The following is a 14,979-nucleotide window of genomic DNA, read 5'->3' as shown; positions in this document are numbered from 1 at the left end:
CTAAGTGAGAGAAGTATCCATTCCACTGCCCCACCAATCTACCAGGGAGGAGAATAATAACAAACATAACAATAACAGTACCCATCAGAGCCCAAGCAGGGTGAGGAAGGTACAGCCAAGATGGGATAAAAGCACAGGCAGGGTGACGAGGGCATCCATGCAAGGGAAGGGTGGCAACAATAACAGGAGAACTGTTTCGTTGGTTGAGCAATTAAATATGTGGATGATAATGGGAGTCAGATTTCTCACCATTGAAGAAGGGAGCTGCAAATATCAAATATGAAAAGAAAGAAAAATTCAAAGAATGAATTCTATGGTGATGGATTAGAATCAGAGGTATCAATGTAACTTTATGGTTTTCAATATATATAAAAAATATAGAAATAAATAGAGATGTGGATATGTGTGTATACACACATGCATGCCTGGGCACACATGTGCACACACACATACCCTGAGGGGTACTTGGAACTGTGATACTCAATAGCAACAAACACACCTACCACCCATATTTTTTGGTCTAGATATCCTCCACGAAGTTGAATGAGGGCTCCTTTCCAGGGCTGGCTCAGGGAAAGTATAAGATAAACCTGGAACGTCTTGTTCCAGAAAGTAAAGAAGTAAAATGGGGGTCATGTGGAAGGCAACGTACAGGAGCTCTCACTGGTCCAAAATGAGGCGACCTGAGCATCAAAATACATGAGAATAGTAATGGATTGTAACCCACTAAGTAAAATATGAAATGAGTCCATATTGGTATAAGTAAAGGAATGACTAAATTAAATGTTGGATGACATTTACTTCGTTTCAAAGAACCTTCCCACCAAAAGACTTACTAACAAAGTATTTTACAAAGAGAAAAGGAGTAACTTCACAGCAGAGAAGCTTGACAGAAACCGCCTTCGTCACATGATCAAACTGAATGGCACGGGCAAGGGGACAAATGGAAATCGTGCGTCACCTGACGGGATTCAATGAGGACACAGTATCACCCCTGTGCTATTCCTACCAAAGATGCACGACCTGAATCTATTCCTGAGGGAACATCAGACAAACCCAAAGTGAGGCACATTATACAAAGTAACTGGTCTGTCCCCTTCAAAAGTGTCCAGGTCATGAGAGTCAATGAAAGACTGAGGAATGGCCCAGACTGAAGGAGACTCAAGAAACAGGACACTACATGCAACAGGAGATCCTAAACCGAACCCTTCGCTGCAAAGGACATTGTTGGGACAAATGGCAGGTCTTGAGTGGGGTCTGAGAGTTAGATGGTTAGTAATGTATTCGGGTTAATATCCTGATCCTAATCGTTTGATTGTGTTTATCTGGGAGCATTCCTTGTTTTAATGAAATTGTATCCTTGAGGGATTGTTTCCAGGACCCTTCTCCCCACCATGAATATCAAAATCCACAGATACTCTAGTCCCTTACAGAAAATGGCATAATATTTGCATACAATCTATGCACATCCTCCCATATACTTTAAATCATCTCTAGGTTATTTATAACATCTGATACAATGTAACATAAATAGTTGTTACAATGATGTAAATAGTTGTTACACTGTAGTATTTAGGGAATAATAAGAAAAAAAAGTCTGTACATGTTCAGTACAGAGGCAACCATTGTAGGCCTAACTACAGTAGCACACATCAGCAACAATGTAACTTATTTTTCCAAATATTTATTTTTAAGATTTTATTGGGGAAGGGCTTTATTGGGGAACAGTGTGTACTTCCAGGACTATTTTCCCAAGTCAAGTTGTTGTCCTTTCAATCTTAGTTGTGGAGGGCGCAACTCAGCTCCAGGTCCAGTTGCCATTACTAGTTGCAGGGGCACAGCCCACCATCCCTTATAGGAGTCGAACCGGCAACCTTGTGGTTGAGAGAACGCGCTCCAACCAACCAACGAACTGAGCCATCCGGGAGGCAGCTCAGCTCAAGGTGCCGTGTTCAATCTTAGTTGCAGAGAGCGCTGCCCACCATCCCTTGCGGGAGTCGAGGAGTTGAACTGGCAACCTTGTGGTTGAGAGCCCACTGGGCCATGTGGGAATCGAACCGGCAGCCTTCGGAGTTAGGAGCATGGAGCTCTAACTGCCTGAGCCACCGGGCCGGCCCCTTTCCAAATATTTTTGATCCACGTTTGGTCAAATCCATGGATACAGAGGGCCAACTGTATTCAATTTGGGATGACGGGGCATCAGGTTGGCAACTTCCTTTGATGTGGCTCAAGAAAAAAAAGTCACTTGTGTGGAACTTGCAAATTTTCAATAATAATAATAGTAATATCTGCCAATTTGAGTGCTTCCTGTGCACTTTTCATAACTCTATGTCTACCTTACAAATTATTTCTGATTTATTCCCATTTTACAGATGAGGAAACTGAGGCTTAAAGAGGTTAAACATTGAGGACAAGACCATTACTTGTTTTATCCTACAAGTACTTATTTCATCTCTAGGGACTGTGCCAGGCATTGGGCATACAGTGAGGAATAAAATAAGCACACCTTCCCCTCCTGATGCTTCTAGTCTAGGAGGGGCTATCGGTAATGACCAGGAAGAAAAACAATGTTGGGGAGCAGGGGCTGAGCCAGGTCATGTGGGCCTCGGGAGACCTTAGTAGAATATAGATTTGATTCTAAATCAATGGGAAATCATAGCTATGATTAGTACAGGAGAGTGACATGATCTGATTCATATCTCAAAGGAACTCCCTAATTGTGGAGAGAGACTTAGGTGGGCCAAGAAGAGAAAGTGTGGGGGCCAAAGAGCTGGTAAGTGTCCCCCCATCTTGGGATCTACCTGGTCACTGTAGGAGCCACTCTGGGTGCCCTCCCCACCCCTCCACACTTTTACCACGTCTAGGAACCCTGGCCCGACTTCCAACTGCTGTGCCAGCTCTCCCATCCCCGCCTTGGGCTTTCTCTGGCTGCCCAGGGCAAGTCGCAGTGCCTGGAATTCATTCTACCTATGCCAGCGAGAAAGCACCCCTCACCTGATAACTTGTCAGTTAGTGGATAAATTCTTCAGCTCCCTCGCTCAAGAAATATTCAGCAAAATGGGCCATTTCATAGTAGCCTCCAACAGTCCATGTTACATGTCAAAGTTGGGGGGCTCTGGAAGTAAATGAGATCTGGGTTCTAACCCCAGTTCCGTCACTTACTGGGAGACAGCGGTGAGGGGCATACAGGCTCCTTAAATCAGAGCCAGTAAAGACCCCTATTTTGTGTTTGAATATCTTCCACTTTAAGTCTCCCCAACAGTTGACACCAGCGTTGTCCAGGAGACCTGTCTGCAATGATAGAAGGTTCCATATCTATGCTGTCCAGTGTGGTCGCCACTAGACACAGGTGGCTACTGAGCACTTAAAATGTGGCTAGTGGGGCTGAGGAACTGAATGCTTCATTTGCTTTCATTGTCATCGATTTGAAGGTGAATAATCACATGGCTAGCGGTTACCACACTGAACAGCACCGGTCTCCATCCTGGGACAAACGCTAGGGCAGTGGAAAGGGAGGGAGGGAGAAGGGAGTGGGAGCCGCAAACCACACATCCATCGCTGACCTGACCTTTGCCACATGACCCTTGCCTTCTGGTCCCCAGCACCATCCGCAGGGCTTCTCTCACCTTGGTCCTGTGGAAACAGCGCTGTTCCTTTACAAAGATGCACAATCATTTTAATGAGAACATACCGTGCTAAATTGCATCTCTCTCGCTCTTCCTTGTTTCCTGACACAATTCTCCCTCTAATAAGATTCTCTCCAGCTAACCCATTTTCACAGCAGCTCTTCTAAATAGCCATCTTCTGGTTGAGCCGAGACTTAAGCCAGGTGTGGGGGATGGGAGAGCATGAGGCACAAAGCCAGAGGGATTTAGGTCTATTTTCTCACCTCCTTGGGGACAGGCAGGTAATATAATCAAGCCAAAGGCATTTCCCTCACGCCTGCGGCTGCCCGCTGCAAAGCCAGCTGACCAGAGTTCCCTGTGCGGTTGACAGCAGAAAGTGCTTTGGCCTCGGGAGAGACAGTCCTAGGCGTCTCCCTTCTCCGGAGTGAACTTTCCTTTGCCCTTTTTGCAAAATGAAAACAGAGACCATTTCTTGAGAGAAGAAGAGCGGAATTTATTCTCCAACACGAGATTGAGGGAGGAGCTTTCCAATTTGTAGTCTGACAGCTAGCTCTTCAAGTGGTGAGACATACAGTAGTTAAGCTTAACAGGAGTAATTGTTTCCCTTATCCGTTATATCCATTCACACGTCACGGCCTCTTTAGCTCCATCAGTAACTGATTCCATTCCTTTCTCCCCATCTCCACAGATTCCTCCAGCCCAGCCAGCATCAGCTCTCACTGCGAAGGAGGAAACAGCCTTCTCAAAGGTCTCCTTGCTTGCTTCCTGCTCCCTGACTCCCTCTCACCCAGAAAAAATGTAGCAGGTGGGACAGGCCACGTTCTGACACCACTAACAATCGATCCCCAAAAAGTTCATTACATCTAACAATCAGGGCTTATTTCCTGCTCACTCTCCTTTCAGCTAGGACATCACTCCATGTCGCCACTGGCAGGATTCAACCCCCCTAACACCGACGGTTGTTCCTGAACGAAAATGCTAAGCCAACCAGTGTCTCCCCCAGGCCAGCCACCCCACAACCTCCAGACCCCCAGCATGCTGCAGGCAGATGCTTATGGCCTCACTCTGGGCCCTGTCTCCTCCTGGGCCAGTTTGTGACACAGGTCAGCGGACTGAGGAATCTCTAAAGGGGACAAATTACCATTTCTGTCAACTGCCTTTCAGCAGTTTATGTCAGGAGAGGAAAAAACCACACGGGGACGGGGTCTATTCCCACTTCCCTTGGGCATCCACACCAAGAATGGCAAAATAGTGAGTTCTCAGCATGGATTAATTTGAGATTTTACTTCATGGCTCTCAGAATTATGAAAAGGCAGTGTATGCGGGATAGGCCATCCTGATTTTTTTTATTGTTGAAATGATTGCATATCAGTAGCAGAGTCATCTGGTAAACAGGAAAGAGAAATATTTTCCTTGCATGGCCAGTGCCAATTTCACCCCTCATGGGCAATTTTCCTGGCCAGGAAGAAGGAGATTAAAAAGGAGGCTTTTTTGGTTTTGTGTGTGTATGATTTTTGTTTTTTTTTTTTAAAGAGCCTGAGCAGAAGCCAGGATCTGAAATCCTGAGTTCCTCTCTGGTGGGGGCAACAGAACAGGGGTGAGGGAAGCTGCAGCCAGGGTTACCTGTGTGGGCGCCAATCCCAGTCCAGCCAATTAACATCTGCAAGTGATTTAGCTGAGCCTCAGTCTCCCCATCTGTAAAATGGGGCTATATATAAGGTTGTTTGAGGATTGAATGGGAGAGTGAAGGTGCCTACAGTTGGCACTTGATGTTACGAGGAGCTTTTACGTTTGGGGGTTGCTTTGGCTCCTCATGTCCATGTCTTCTCTACAAGCCCACTGCTGCCCTTCCTTCAAGGCCAGCTCCCCTGGGAAGCCCTCCTGGACTTGATTTCCTCAGCCTCCGAGGGTGTCGGTCACCTCAGAATCTCTGTACATTATTTAGGCCTCAACTATGAACTCTGGATATGTTTTGTCTCCCCAGAGAGACCACAGTGTCCCTGGAGTTGGCACCCAGCTCTGACGTCTTTGTGTCCCTTGCTGCACCTGGCAGGGTTTGGATACATGGTGCAACACCTACCCTATGATCAGTCGTCAGACCACCCTGAGAGGGCTTCTAAGTGCCAGGTAGGCCCTGCCCCTACCTCTGCTTAACACCTTCCAGGGACCCATGCATCCCAACAGATACTGTCTAAGGTGTCCGCTCTCAGACAAGCTCCACACCTGGGCGACCCCACGCCCACCCTCCCTACCCGCTCACCCATCCTCCAGCAGACACAGCACTCAGCCCTTATGAATTTTCCAGACTCTAGCCCATCCCTGGCCACAAGCTGCCCCGCTTCCAAGATTCCCACCCTCCTCCCCTTCCCTCACCTGCTGTTGCACCCTCTCCTCCTGTTGGTCACAACTTCCTTGAGAGCAAGGGCCTTGCCTGCCTCGTTTCTGTGCACACCCCAAGGGCCTGGAACAGTGCCTGGCACAACTGTAGGCCTCAATTATTATCCAGTGAATGAGTGAATGACTCCGTGGACTTCTCGACACTCCTTTTTACTGTGTTTCCTCAAAAATAAGACCTAGTCAGACCATCAGCTCTAATGTGTCTTTTGGAGCAAAAATTAATATAAGACCCGGTCTTATTTTAATATAAGACTCAGTCTTTAATATAATATTATAATATAATACAATATAATATAATATAATATAATATAAACAACTGGGTCTTATATTAATTTTTGCTCCCAAAGATTCATGAGAGCTGATGGTCAAGCTAGGTCTTATTTTCGGGGAAACACAGTACCTAGAGAATGGGAAACCAAGCTCCCTGATGGCTAGCAGAAAGAGGCGTGGCAGACAAGGAAACACCCTTACAGACATTCACTCCGGAAATTCACAAGAGGGAGGCATGGGGACACAGGAGTGACTGCCCAAGGCAGCTGCCAAGTATTTACTGAACATGTGCCGGACTGCTTGGGTTCAAAGCCCAGCTCTACCTCTTACTACCATGTAACCTAACCTCTCTATGCCTCAGTTTTCCATCTGGAAAATGGGGATTTAACTCCCCCCCACCACCAAATAACATTGTCCCATAGAATTATTGTGGAGGCTAAATGAGATGATACATTTAAAGCAGATAGCACAGTGCCTAGGACATAGTACGGGCTACATCAATCTTAGTTGTTGTCATTACTATTATTTTTAATGCTATGAAAGGAACAAACTGCTGAAGGGGTGAAGAATGAGAGAGAGAATGTATTTAGTTAGGGTGATCACAAAAAGCTGCACCAAAAATTCAGGTTGGCTGAGAACTAAAGGATGAAGAGAAGCCAGGAGGGAGAGCTGGAGGAAAGAGCATCCCAGGCTGAGGCAACAGCAAGTGCAAAGGTCCTGAGGTGGGACAGAGCCTGATGCTTTCGAAAAATCGAAAGGAAAAAGACTGAGAGGAGCCGTGGAGGAAGCAAGGTCAGCTCCCCCACCTCAGTGCCTTTGCACATGCTGTTTCTTCATAAAACACTGCCCCCCTGTCCTTACTCTTATCTCTAGCACAGCTCCTTTTGCCAACTTGACTCTTATTTATCCTACATTTGCCAGCTCAGAAGTCACTTCCTTGCAGAAGCCTTCCTTGATTTCTCAGATGGGGTCATAACTTGTTATTACACCTGTATTCGTTTCCTAGGGCTGCCGTAACAAACTACCACACACTTGGTGGCTTTACTCTTTCACAGTTCTGGAGGGCAGACATCTGAAATCAGAGTCAGTAGGGCCCTGGAGTCTCTGGACACTCTAGGAAAGAACCCTCCCTTGCCTCTTCCAGCTTCTGGTGGCTGCAAGTGTCCTTTCGCTTGTGCCGGCATCATTCCACTCGATCTCTACCCTCACATGTCCTTCTCTTCTCTCTTACAAGGACACTTGTCATTGGGCTGAGGACGCACCTAAATAATCAAGGATGATCTCATCTCAAGATCCTTAATTTAATTACATCTGCAAAGACCTTTTTTCCAAATAAGGCCACATGTACAGGTTCCAAAGGTTAGCATATGGACATAGCTTTTTTTTGGGGGGGGGGGGCACCATTCAATCCACTCAATCTTTTCATATCATCTTGAACTTTTTCCTCACTCCCTTAACCACAGTTTGCAATGTCGTATCTATTTCTGAAATCATTTGGCAACAAGAAGGCAGATCCCACTTCTGCTCTACTCACCACCGCACCCCCAGTACCCAGCACATAGTAGGTGCCTGGCGTGTGTTTGTTGAACAAACAGACCGCTGAGCCCTGAGCTCCTGGAAGATGCCTCTTGTCAAGGACATGGGCCTCCAGCCAGAAGTGTGCCCAAGACTTTACAGCCCCATAAATCTATGGCTGACGGCATGATTAAGACTGAGTCAAAAATGCGAGAAATTTAATTTCCCGATGCTCAGCCTGCAGGGCCCTGTAAACTCATCCCCCGGCCCCCACACCGATAGCCATGACCATTTGATAAAACACCATGTGGCTTCCTGTTTCCCAGAAATGGTTCCTGGGCCCAGGGAAGAAGCCACATTCGGTCCCCTAGATGTCACGTGAGCATTGTAATTAATGTTTGGGAGAGCTCTTTCTAACGGCCTGGACTCTCTGTGGCCATGTCAGTAATAGTGACATGCACCCAGCCAGTCTGCTGAGGAGGGCAGTTCAAGAGGAAAAGAGAGAGGAGAATCTCAAAAGCAACTTCACACACATTACAGGGTAAAGGAATGTGGCCACGGATTTGTGGGATGCTTCAGGCTTTTCAGTGACACATCCATCCTTGACCTCACGTGACTCTTGCGTTGGGTCTATGAGAAGAGTAAAGCAAGGATCGCTCCCTCCGTTTAATGGAAAAGTGGAGCCCAGAAAGGGAACTTTCCAACTCATGCAGCTCACAAACGCTCCAGGACCTGACCCCACATCTCAGGACCCCTGACGCCCTCTCACAACATTGATGGTGATGGTGAGAAGGCAACTGTACCTAAGCAGTAGGTCAGGTCGAGGAAGACCTTCTAGAGCATTCTACAGCACGTAACCATCTATGAGTTCTGCCAATTTAGTTGGCAAACTCATCCTAGAAAACGTGCTACATACTTCATTGCTGAATATCACTACAGTCACCTTCGAAGTGCTCCCCTTGGGAAGCTAAGCACTGATGCCAGCACCTAGTTCACCCTTCACAGCAATTTTGGAACTCTTTCTGGAATGGCCATCATAGCTATTGTCGTATTAACCTGATGTCCTGAATGTCATCAAAATGTGTTCCTTTCAATATTTCCTTTATCTTCAGGTAAAGAAAGAAGTCACTGGGGGCCAGATCAGGTGAGCAGGAAGGGTGTTCCAATACAGTTATTTGTTTACTGGCTAAAACCTCCCTCACAGACAGTGCCCTGTGAGCTGGTGCATTGTTGTGATGCAAGACCCATGAATTGTTGGCAAAAAGTTCAGGTCGTCTAACTTTTTCACGCAGCCTTTTCAGCACTTCCAAACAGTCAACTTGGTGAACTGTTTGTCCAGTTGGTACAAATTCATAAATGAATAATCCTTCTGATATCAAAAACGGTTAGCAACAGCGTTGCGACAAGTTCGCGAACTTAATTGTCACACCATGTACAATGTCCCCCTCTTCTGCAAGGTCGTAAGAGAAGAGGGCCCTTTTCAGCGTGGCCTGGAATTAGGTGTGGCAGTGGCGCGTCTCACAGGCACCCAGAAACCTGTTGCACACAATCACTGGGGACCTCGTTCACACACAGATCGCAGTTCAGCCGGTCTGGGATGGGGCCTGGGATGTCGCATTTCTACCCAGCTCTGGCCGATGCTAATGCTGCTGATCTCGGGACCACATCTGAGTGACGGGTGGTAGACAGTCTGTGCTAGGATGCTGCAGGCTTGCAAGGGCCGTTGGTAAGTAAGGACCCTCCCATGGGGCATTGGATGTGAGCCACTCAGAGATGCGGAAATCAGCTGGAATGGTGGCCACTCGCCCTCTGAAGCTATGAAAGATTTCGACGTTTCATACACAGGAAGTGGTCCCATCTCCTCCAGCCTCAGTTTCTCTCCTGTGAAATGCAGGCTTGGGAGGAAGGGGGTTGAGACTCATAGTATCTGAGCTTTTATCTAGACCCGACATCCCAGGACTCCAGGAATGAACGATGCAAAGTAGCCTCTGAGGCTCCATCCATAAGATCCCAAGCGGGGCCCTGGCGATGGGCATCCATTGCTTAGGTCTGCTCAGCATCCATTCCCCATTCTTCTGGCTTCAAGTCTTCATTGTCCTATGGGGAACCCTACCTTTCTCACTTGGTGGTGTTTGGATAGGTTGACCCTGTCACCAGCTCCAAGGTGAACACATGGCCCACGCTGTCCAATTAGCGTGGCTCATGGGGGACATGTGACTCAAGCTAAGCCAATGAAATTCAGCCATGGGACTTTTGCTAGAATGTCTGAAGAACAGGCTCTCCCCTTTCTATCAGGGTTACTAAACTAGTAAGATGAAGGTCTGGTATTGCTGGTGGTCATCTTCACCACTGTGTGGAAAAAGCCTGCCTAAGAGCACAGGTCACCCTAGGGGAAAGCAGAGAGAGACACAGACTGAATCACAATGCCTTCTGGTGGATACCTGGTTCCAGCCATGCCTGAAGGCAACATCTAAATTTTTCAGTCCCTTGAGCCAGCAAATTACCTTGCTTCAATCAATTTGAACTCAGTTTCTAAGGCTGTCAATCAGAAGAATCCTGATTCACACACTCTGGATTCTATTCCGAAGATGAAGACAGTAAATTGGAAGAAAATCCCTTCTCACTCACACAGGGAGGGCCATTATTGGCTTCAAGAAATTGCAGAATGTCAGAGCTGGAAGAGCCACCTCATTATACAGAGAAAGAAACTGAGGCCAAAAGAGTGGACTTGACTTTCCCAAGTCCACACAATACAGTCACCAAATTAGGACTCATGCCCGGTTCAGAGTTCCTTCCTTTACATGCCAACAACGAATGAAGACATCCAGCTACCCCACCTCACAGCATCCCCCAAACACACACATCAAATCAAAATGACCTTCCACTCCCCGTCACACTGCCTGAACTGCCACCATTAGGGACCCATTCCTCACTGTCTTCTGTTTCCAAGACGCATCTAAGAAAAGCATAAACCTAGAGAAGGATGTCAGCTAGATGTATTAGTAGAGTCATGCAGCTAAAGAGGTTGAGAATTGTCACTGGGTAACTTTCCAGACGGGGAAACTGAGAGTAGGGATGGGACCATGACTGGCCTCTCCACTTTTACAGGGGCATTTGCCTACAGCAGGCTGAAAGCAGAGCTAACGTGTCTCTGGGAATGACACCCGAAGGGAAGAGGGAGGTGGAAAACACCTGGGGTCAGATGGTACCAACTTCTCTAATTCACCTGAACTCAGATGGGCCAGCTGGAAGCATGAAGACCACATGCTGAACAGGACTCAGGCTCTCGACCTGGCCTCCCTTCATTTAAGAGTTTAAAGAACCTAGCAAGTTCTAGTCATTCTTTCTCTGTGGTGAGAACCTCATATTTGACCCCTAACAAATGGGTGTTGACATCTCTTTGCATTATCAGAGAAAATGCCCAGCCAAGAAATAAACCGCCACTTTTATTTACAGTATATTTCTCAGAACTCCGAGAAATGCTGTGCTTTTCTGCGCAGACCTCAGACCAAAGTGTAATTTGTCACAATACATCAAACTTTACAGTACATAAACCTTTCCCTACCTTATAAAAATATACGAAGAATTGCTCACTCTTTACATAAATTACTTAGGAATATCCAAGTTGTACACATCATTTTGAAAGGATTTCAATTACCAGGAAGAATTGTTTCTACCAGAGATAATTTTTGCAGTGGCCACAGGAACAATTACAATAGGATAGGCAGGGGTGTCCAAACTTTTTTCAACGTTTTTTTACCGAGGGCCATATGCGGTAAAATACACAAACAGCCGGGCCACTCACTCAAGGTGAAGTACATATTGCCTCACCTGGTTTATTTAAGTAAACTAAATATGTTTTTGGAATTTGCTGCAGGCCAATAAAAAATGGATTGCGGGCCGCAGTTGGCCTGCGGGCTGCAGTTTGGACACCCCTGGGATAGAGAGAAGTAGTACCAAAATGCTCTTGGGGGAAAGAAACCAATCCAGATGAGCAGAATGTGTTGTTCTAACCATGAAATGTCACTTTCATACTGAAGTTCAGTCTTTCAAAGTGTGTGATAGAAATAGAGTAATATTGTAAACAGCCTAAGGGCAAGGACTATATCTAGTTTTGTTCACCAGGGTATCCCTGGCACATAGTAGATGCTCAATAAATAACAGCTGAAGAGGAAGGGAGGGAAACTGGGAAGGAAGGAGATAGGGAGTTGCTACAGAATGTAAATGTATCAGTTATCTACTGCTACAGTAATGCGGTGTAACAAATGACCCCAAAACTCAATGACTTTACTATTTTTATTACTGCTCACAATTCTGTAGGTTAGCTGGCAGTTCTTCTGGCCTCAGCTGAGTTCACCCACATGTCTGGCACTCAGCTAGCTGTTGGCTGATGGACATAATTGGGAAAACTGGGCTCTTTCCCACGTCTTTCACACGCATGTGTCTTTCATGTTCTGGTCTGGACATGTTTTCTGGCTAGCCCAGGCACATTCTCGTGGTGACTGCTGAAGTCCAAGAATGCAAGTAGAAATATGGAAGCACTTTTACCAGGCTCTCCTTGCAATGTTTGCTAACATCCTAATGGCCAAAAAAAGTCACATGGTCAAACCCAGATGAGGAGGGGCTAGGAGATATAGAACAAAGGGCATGAATACAAGAAGGACACTAACTGGGACCATCAATGCAACCAGCTTACTACAATCATGATACCCGATTCCCACCAGCCTCTACCCCACATTCAATGAGCTAAAGCCCATGGAAAAAGAATAGAAAATAAGATACTACAGGGGCGGCCAGATGGCTCAGTTGGTTTGAATGCGAGCTCTGAACAACTCGCTGGTTCAATTCCCACATGGGCCAGTGAGCTGCGCCCTCCACAACTAGATTAAAGACAATGACTTGGAGCAGATGGGTCCTGAAGAAACACTGTTCCCCAATATTCCCCAATAAAAAATAATAATAATAATAATAAAGATTCTACTGACCCCATGCTTCATATGGGAAAAGTCAGGGCCCAAAGTCAGGCTCTTTAACGAGAGTCATATTTATTTAAACCAGCAGCTGCAAATCTACAGGAGACAGACAGATAATAATTACTGAACCAGACCAGGCAGAGATGGGGTGAACCAGAAACCACTCCTCCTGCCTCCCCAGGGATGGTGTGACAGCTTAAGCCAACAAAGGCCACACAATGTAGCCCCAAGGCCGCCAGCTAATTATTTCAAGAGAATCTGGAAATAGGCATTTTGAAGTCAAATCATATTTTCAAGTTAGGCACTATTTTTAAAGCCATTTAACCACATTCAGGACCCTACCTGACTATAGCCTGAGGGTCCTCGCCCTGATTGCAAACATTGCATTTGGGGGAATCTCAATCCCAATATTGAACTGAATGACATTGCTTCACCATATGTGAGAGGTCAACTATTTTCAGAAGAAATGAAGGCTGGAACGGTGTCTGTCTCGTTTACTCCTCTGTTTCCCAGCCCAGAACAGGGCCTGGGATGGAATACTGGTTAGAAGGAAGAAAGAAGACAAGGGAGGGAGGGTGACAGGAAGAAGAAGGAGGCGGGAGGGAGAAATTCACGTTTATGGAGCATCTGCTGTACATTATGCAAGCATTTTATACACATTTTATGGACCGAGCTGTGTCCTCCTTAGATGCGTATGTTGAAGCCATTACCCCCAAAGTGACTGTATTTGGCGATGGGAACTTTAAGGAGGTAATTAAGGTTTAATGAGGTCATAAGAGTGAGGCCCTAATCAGATAGGACTGGAGTCCTTATAAGAAGAAACAGATCTCCCTCCCCCTCCCGCTTTCCCGCTCCCTCTCTCCTGATGTGTGCACAGGGGAGACATCATCATGAGGGCACAGCTAGAAGCTGCCAGCTGCAAACCAAGAAGAGAGGCTTCAACAGAAACCTACCTGTGGGCAGCATCTTGGTCTTCAACTTCAGTCTCCACAACTGGGAATCACTACATCTCTGCTCTTTAACGCCCCCTGTCTGCGATATTTTGTTATAGCACCTCAAGCTGACTAATGCAACGCACAATCCCATTCAATTTCAAATATAGAACAAAGACATGACATCAATTAATCCCCAACCCAGAGAAAGGTAAACAAACACCTCACATTTGTGTATTATTTTACAATTTACAAGCCCTGGGGCAGAGAGACAAATCTTTGCCTCCATCTGTCAAACGACAAGACTGGGGCTCAGAGAGGCTGAGAAACTTGCCCAAGGTCGCACAGGGAGAACACCAAATCAATCCCAAACATTGAGAGCACTCTTCCCAGGACATCCCCGCACGTCCCACCTTACACCAGGTCTGTCTTGGACGATACTCTGCCCAGATCCACTCAGCTCCACTCCAGCCTCTCTGTGTGGCCACCATCACCAGCCAGTCCCTGGGCCTCTTCTTTGGGGCACCGCCCTTGACTGCTGGAGGCTCTCTGCTGCCGCCCAGAGGGTCAGAAGTGCCTGCACATTTCTCCCAGGCATACCTTCACTGATATGGTGTCAGGTGCTTGAGTATGAAAGCCCAGCTCCCTTTCCTAGACTCTGGGATGTGACACACTGCAGGGCACGTCCCCAGGACCAGGCTGAGGCTACTCTCCCCGGGACTTCTCTGAAATCGTGCTTTGTCTGGCTTTCTCCTTTTCCCTACCCTGCCTCCTTCACTTTGTCTCAGGGTCTTCTTCTGGGGAACCCAACCCAAGACCAAACCCCAGTGAAGACACATGCCCTATAACAAGCCTGCTTTTCCGCCCTGGGCCCTGGTACAGTGGGAGCCAGGCAGAGCCTGGGGCCTGAATGGAGAATCGCACCTCTGTGGACATCCCAAAAGTAGCAGCCACAGAGCTTTGGGGACAGCTGAGGGAGAGAGTGGAAATGGCGACAGGGATGAGGAGAAGAGAATGAGGACCTTTGGCCTTTTTTGACTGTTATTGTGTGTGTGTGTGTGTGTGTGTGTTTAGTGTATAAAAATGGTTGAAGGCAGATTTATTTTTTTAAAGATCACCCAAACATAAAATAAGCAGTCAACATATTGGGGGTCTCTCCAACCAAACTGTGTGCATGTGCTTAAACAAAAATAGGGCCGTCCCATATACAGAGTAAGTGGCATGCCGAAGAGGCATCAGGAGGGTGGGTTCTAAAGCTGGACTGCC

The 14,979-nt window shown here is 46.8% G+C and overlaps 1 long non-coding RNA gene across 1 annotated transcript in view; it reads right to left on the bottom strand.

Annotated features, from left to right (window-relative positions):
- Window positions 1-14,218, bottom strand: part of LOC308492598 — a 31,908-nt gene extending 17,690 nt beyond the window's left edge. The window contains exon 1 of the long non-coding RNA XR_013992536.1: window positions 14,127-14,218. This is a non-coding gene — a long non-coding RNA (uncharacterized lncRNA). The remainder of the gene's footprint in view (window positions 1-14,126) is intronic.
- Window positions 14,219-14,979: the final 761 nt, after the last annotated feature.

Source organism: Rhinolophus hipposideros (assembly GCF_964194185.1).
Source record: "Rhinolophus hipposideros genome assembly, chromosome: 24".
Lineage (NCBI taxonomy): Eukaryota > Metazoa > Chordata > Mammalia > Chiroptera > Rhinolophidae > Rhinolophus > Rhinolophus hipposideros.
The sequence above is the reverse complement of the archived record's forward strand: the minus strand, read 5'-3'. Positions and strand labels throughout refer to the sequence as shown.